The following is a 6,480-nucleotide window of genomic DNA, read 5'->3' as shown; positions in this document are numbered from 1 at the left end:
CACATTTGCTATGAGAGGCATTATCTCATAAGGGAAATATTGGACAATCAAATTAATGACTGCCCAGGCTTCAGGATGTCTTTTTACACTATATAAAGGTGGAAATTTACATTTGAAACGTTTGGTTTAGCTGTTATAAAAGTTTGGTTTTTTAGTGCTGAAAATGCATTTTCAGCTCGCGCTGTACACATTTGCTATGAGAGGCATTATCTCATAAGGGAAATATTGGACAATCAAATTAATGACTGCCCAGGCTTCAGGATGTCTTTTTACACTATATAAAGGTGGAAATTTACATTGGAAACGTTTGGTTTAGCTGTTATAAAAGTTTGGTTTTTTAGTGCTGTAAATGCATTTTCAGCTCGCGCTGTACACATTTGCTATGAGAGGCATTATCTCATAAGGGAAATATTGGACAATCAAATTAATGACTGCCCAGGCTTCAGGATGTCTTTTTACACTATATAAAGGTGGAAATTTACATTGGAAACGTTTGGTTTAGGTGTTATATAAGTTTGTTTTTTTAGTGCTGAAAATGCATTTTCAGCTCGCACTGTACACATTTGCTATGTGAGGCATTATCTCATAAGGGAAATACTGGACAATCAAATTAATGACTTCCCAGGCTTCAGGATGCCTTTTTACACTATATAAAGGTGGAAATTTACATTGGAAACGTTTGGTTTAGCTGTTATAAAAGTTTGGTTTTTTTAGTGCTGAAAATTCATTGTCTGCTGGCGCTGTACACTTTTTCTAAGTGTTGCAATATCTCATGAAGGAAATACTGGACAATCAAATTAATGACTTTCCAGGCTCCAGGATGCCTTTCTACACTATATAAAGGTGGAAATTTACATTGGAAACGTTTGGTTTAGCTGTTATAAAAAGTTTGGTTTTTTAGTGCTGTAAATGCATTTTCAGCTCGCGCTGTACACATTTGCTATGAGAGGCATTATCTCATAAGGGAAATATTGGACAATCATATTAATGACTGCCCAGGCTTCAGGATGTCTTTTTACACTATATAAAGGTGGAAATTTACATTGGAAACGTTTAGTTGAGCTGTTAATGAAGTATCGTTTTTTTAGTGCTGAAAATTCATTGTCTACTGGCGCTGTACACTTTTTCTAAGTGTTGCAATTACTCATGAAGGAAATACTGGACAATCAAATTAATGACTTTCCAGGCTTCAGGATGCCTTTCTACACTAGATAAAGGTGGAAATTTACATTGGAAACGTTTGGTTTAGCTGTTATAAAAGTTTGTTTTTTTAGTGCTGTAAATGCATTTTCAGCTCGCACTGTACACATTTGCTATGAGAGGCATTATCTCATAAGGGAAATATTGGACAATCAAATTAATGACTGCCCAGGCTTCAGGATGTCTTTTTACACTATATAAAGGTGGAAATTTACATTGGAAACGTTTACTTTAGCTGTTAATGAAGTTTCGTTTATTTAGTGCTGAAAATTCATTGTCTGCTGGCGCTGTACACTTTTTCTAAGTGTTGCAATATCTCATGAAGGAAATACTGGACAATCAAATTAATGACTTTCCAGGCTTCAGGATGCCTTTCTACACTATATAAAGGTGGAAATTTACATTGGAAACGTTTGGTTTAGCTGTTATAAAAGTTTGGTTTTTTATTGCTGTAAATGCATTTTCAGCTCGCGCTGTACACATTTGCTATGAGAGGCATTATCTCATAAGGGAAATATTGGACAATCAAATTAATGACTGCCCAGGCTTCAGGATGTCTTTTTACACTATATAAAGGTGGAAATTTACATTGGAAACGTTTGGTTTAGCTGTTATAAAAGTTTGTTTTTTTAGTGCTGTAAATGCATTTTCAGCTCGCACTGTACACATTTGCTATGAGAGGCATTATCTCATAAGGGAAATATTGGACAATCAAATTAATGACTGCCCAGGCTTCAGGATGTCTTTTTACACTATATAAAGGTGGAAATTTACATTGGAAACGTTTGGTTTAGCTGTTATAAAAGTTTGTTTTTTTAGTGCTGTAAATGCATTTTCAGCTCGCACTGTACACATTTGCTATGAGAGGCATTATCTCATAAGGGAAATATTGGACAATCAAATTAATGACTGCCCAGGCTTCAGGATGTCTTTTTACACTATATAAAGGTGGAAATTTACATTTGAAACGTTTGGTTTAGCTGTTCTAAAAGTTTGGTTTTTTAGTGCTGAAAATGCATTTTCAGCTCGCGCTGTACACATTTGCTATGAGAGGCATTATCTCATAAGGGAAATATTGGACAATCAAATTAATGACTGCCCAGGCTTCAGGATGTCTTTTTACACTATATAAAGGTGGAAATTTACATTGGAAACGTTTGGTTTAGCTGTTATAAAAGTTTGGTTTTTTAGTGCTGTAAATGCATTTTCAGCTCGCGCTGTACACATTTGCTATGAGAGGCATTATCTCATAAGGGAAATATTGGACAATCAAATTAATGACTGCCCAGGCTTCAGGATGTCTTTTTACACTATATAAAGGTGGAAATTTACATTGGAAACGTTTGGTTTAGGTGTTATGTAAGTTTGTTTTTTTAGTGCTGAAAATGCATTTTCAGCTCGCACTGTACACATTTGCTATGTGAGGCATTATCTCATAAGGGAAATACTGGACAATCAAATTAATGACTTCCCAGGCTTCAGGATGCCTTTTTACACTATATAAAGGTGGAAATTTACATTGGAAACGTTTGGTTTAGCTGTTATAAAAGTTTGGTTTTTTTAGTGCTGAAAATTCATTGTCTGCTGGCGCTGTACACTTTTTCTAAGTGTTGCAATATCTCATGAAGGAAATACTGGACAATCAAATTAATGACTTTCCAGGCTCCAGGATGCCTTTCTACACTATATAAAGGTGGAAATTTACATTGGAAACGTTTGGTTTAGCTGTTATAAAAGTTTGGTGTTTTAGTGCTGTAAATGCATTTTCAGCTCGCGCTGTACACATTTGCTATGAGAGGCATTATCTCATAAGGGAAATATTGGACAATCATATTAATGACTGCCCAGGCTTCAGGATGTCTTTTTACACTATTTAAAGGTGGAAATTTACATTGGAAACGTTTAGTTGAGCTGTTAATGAAGTATCGTTTTTTTAGTGCTGAAAATTCATTGTCTACTGGCGCTGTACACTTTTTCTAAGTGTTGCAATATCTCATGAAGGAAATACTGGACAATCAAATTAATGACTTTCCAGGCTTCAGGATGCCTTTCTACACTATATAAAGGTGGAAATTTACATTGGAAACGTTTTTTAGCTGTTATAAAAGTTTGGTTTTTTAGTGCTGTAAATGCATTTTCAGCTCGCGCTGTACACATTTGCTATGAGAGGCATTATCTCATAAGGGAAATATTGGACAATCAAATTAATGACTGCCCAGGCTTCAGGATGTCTTTTTACACTATATAAAGGTGGAAATTTACATTGGAAACGTTTGGTTTAGCTGTTATAAAAGTTTGGTTTTTTAGTGCTGAAAATGTATTTTCAGCTCGCACTGTACACATTTGCTATGTGAGGCATTATCTCATAAGGGAAATACTGGACAATCAAATTAATGACTTCCCAGGCTTCAGGATGCATTTTTACACTCTATAAATGTGGAAATTTACATTGGAAACGTTTGGTTTAGCTGTTATAAAAGTTTGTTTTTTTTAGTGCTGTAAATGCATTTTCAGCTCGCGCTGTACACATTTGCTATGTGAGGCATTATCTCATAAGGGAAATACTGGACAATCAAATTAATGACTGCCCAGGCTTCAGGATGTCTTTTTACACTATATAAAGGTGGAAATTTACATTGGAAACGTTTGGTTTAGCTGTTATAAAAGTTTGGTTTTTTAGTGCTGAAAATGCATTTTCAGCTCGCACTGTACACATTTGCTATGTGAGGCATTATCTCATAAGGGAAATACTGGACAATCAAATTAATGACTTCCCAGGCTTCAGGATGCCTTTTTACACTCTATAAATGTGGAAATTTACATTGGAAACGTTTGGTTTAGCTGTTAATGAAGTTTCGTTTTTTTAGTGCTGAAAATTCATTGTCTGCTGGCGCTGTACACTTTTTCTAAGTGTTGCAATATCTCATGAAGGAAATACTGGACAATCAAATTAATGACTTTCCAGGCTTCAGGATGCCTTTCTACACTATATAAAGGTGGAAATTTACATTGGAAACGTTTGGTTTAGCTGTTATAAAAGTTTGGTTTTTTAGTGCTGTAAATGCATTTTCAGCTCGCGCTGTACACATTTGCTATGAGAGGCATTATCTCATAAGGGAAATATTGGACAATCAAATTAATGACTGCCCAGGCTTCAGGATGTCTTTTTACACTATATAAAGGTGGAAATTTACATTGGAAACGTTTAGTTTAGCTGTTAATGAAGTTTCGTTTTTTTAGTGCTGGAAATTCATTGTCTGCTGGCGCTGTACACTTTTTCTAAGTGTTGCAATATCTCATGAAGGAAATACTGGACAATCAAATTAATGACTTTCCAGGCTTCAGGATGCCTTTCTACACTATATAAAGGTGGAAATTTACATTGGAAACGTTTGGTTTAGCTGTTATAAAAGTTTGGTTTTTTAGTGCTGTAAATGCATTTTCAGCTCGCGCTGTACACATTTGCTATGTGAGGCATTATATCATAAGGGAAATACTGGACAATCAAATTAATGACTTCCCAGGCTTCAGGATGCCTTTTTACACTCTATAAATGTGGAAATTTACATTGGAAACGTTTGGTTTAGCTGTTAATGAAGTTTCGTTTTTTTAGTGCTGAAAAAACATTGTCTGCTGGCGCTGTACACTTTTTCTAAGTGTTGCAATATCTCATGAAGGAAATACTGGACAATCAAATTAATGACTTTCCAGGCTTCAGGATGCCTTTCTACACTATATAAAGGTAGAAATTTACATTGGAAACGTTTGGTTTAGCTGTTATAAAAGTTTGGTTTTTTAGTGCTGTAAATGCATTTTCAGCTCGCGCTGTACACATTTGCTATGAGAGGCATTATCTCATAAGGGAAATATTGGACAATCAAATTAATGAATGCCCAGGCTTCAGGATGTCTTTTTACACTCTATAAAGGTGGAAATTTACATTGGAAACGTTTGGTTTAGCTGTTATAAAAGTTTGGTTTTTTAGTGCTGTAAATGCATTTTCAGCTCGCGCTGTACACATTTGCTATGAGAGGCATTATCTCATAAGGGAAATATTGGACAATCAAATTAATGGCTGCCCAGGCTTCAGGATGTCTTTTTACACTATATAAAGGTGGAAATTTACATTGGAAACGTTTAGTTTAGCTGTTAATGAAGTTTCGGTTTTTTAGTGCTGAAAATTCATTGTCTGCTGGCGCTGTACACTTTTTCTAAGTGTTGCAATATCTCATGAAGGAAATACTGGACAATCAAATTAAAGACTTTCCAGGCTTCAGGATGCCTTTTTACACTATATAAAGGTGGAAATTTACATTGGAAACGTTTGGTTTAGCTGTTATAAAAGTTTGGTTTTTTAGTGCTGTAAATGCATTTTCAGCTCGCGCTGTACACATTTGCTATGAGAGGCATTATCTCATAAGGGAAATATTGGACAATCAAATTAATGACTGCCCAGGCTTCAGGATGTCTTTTTACACTATATAAAGGTGGAAATTTACATTGGAAACATTTAGTTTAGCTGTTAATGAAGTTTCGTTTTTTTAGTGCTGAAAATTCATTGTCTGCTGGCGCTGTACACTTTTTCTAAGTGTTGCAATATCTCATGAAGGAAATACTGGACAATCAAATTAATGACTTTCCAGGCTTCAGGATGCCTTTCTACACTATATAAAGGTGGAAATTTACATTGGAAACGTTTGGTTTAGCTGTTATAAAAGTTTGGTTTTTTAGTGCTGTAAATGCATTTTCAGCTCGCGCTGTACACATTTGCTATGAGAGGCATTATCTCATAAGGGAAATATTGGACAATCAAATTAATGACTGCCCAGGCTTCAGGATGTCTTTTTACACTATATAAAGGTGGAAATTTACATTGGAAACGTTTGGTTTAGCTGTTATAAAAGTTTGGTTTTTTAGTGCTGTAAATGCATTTTCAGCTCGCGCTGTACACATTTGCTATGAGAGGCATTATCTCATAAGGGAAATATTGGACAATCAAATTAATGGCTGCCCGGGCTTCAGGATGTCTTTTTACACTATATAAAGGTGGAAATTTACATTGGAAACGTTTAGTTTAGCTGTTAATGAAGTTTCCTTTTTTTAGTGCTGAAAATTCATTGTCTGCTGGCGCTGTACACTTTTTCTAAATGTTGCAATATCTCATGAAGGAAATACTGGACAATCAAATTAATGACTTTCCAGGCTTCAGGATGCCTTTCTACACTATATAAAGGTGGAAATTTACATTGGAAACGTTTGGTTTAGCTGTTATAAAAGTTT

This window comes from Idiotropiscis lumnitzeri, unplaced genomic scaffold (assembly GCF_059441095.1).
Source record: "Idiotropiscis lumnitzeri isolate Australia: NSW breed Sydney's pygmy pipehorse unplaced genomic scaffold, RoL_Ilum_1.0 HiC_scaffold_136, whole genome shotgun sequence".
Lineage (NCBI taxonomy): Eukaryota > Metazoa > Chordata > Actinopteri > Syngnathiformes > Syngnathidae > Idiotropiscis > Idiotropiscis lumnitzeri.
The sequence above is the reverse complement of the archived record's forward strand: the minus strand, read 5'-3'. Positions refer to the sequence as shown.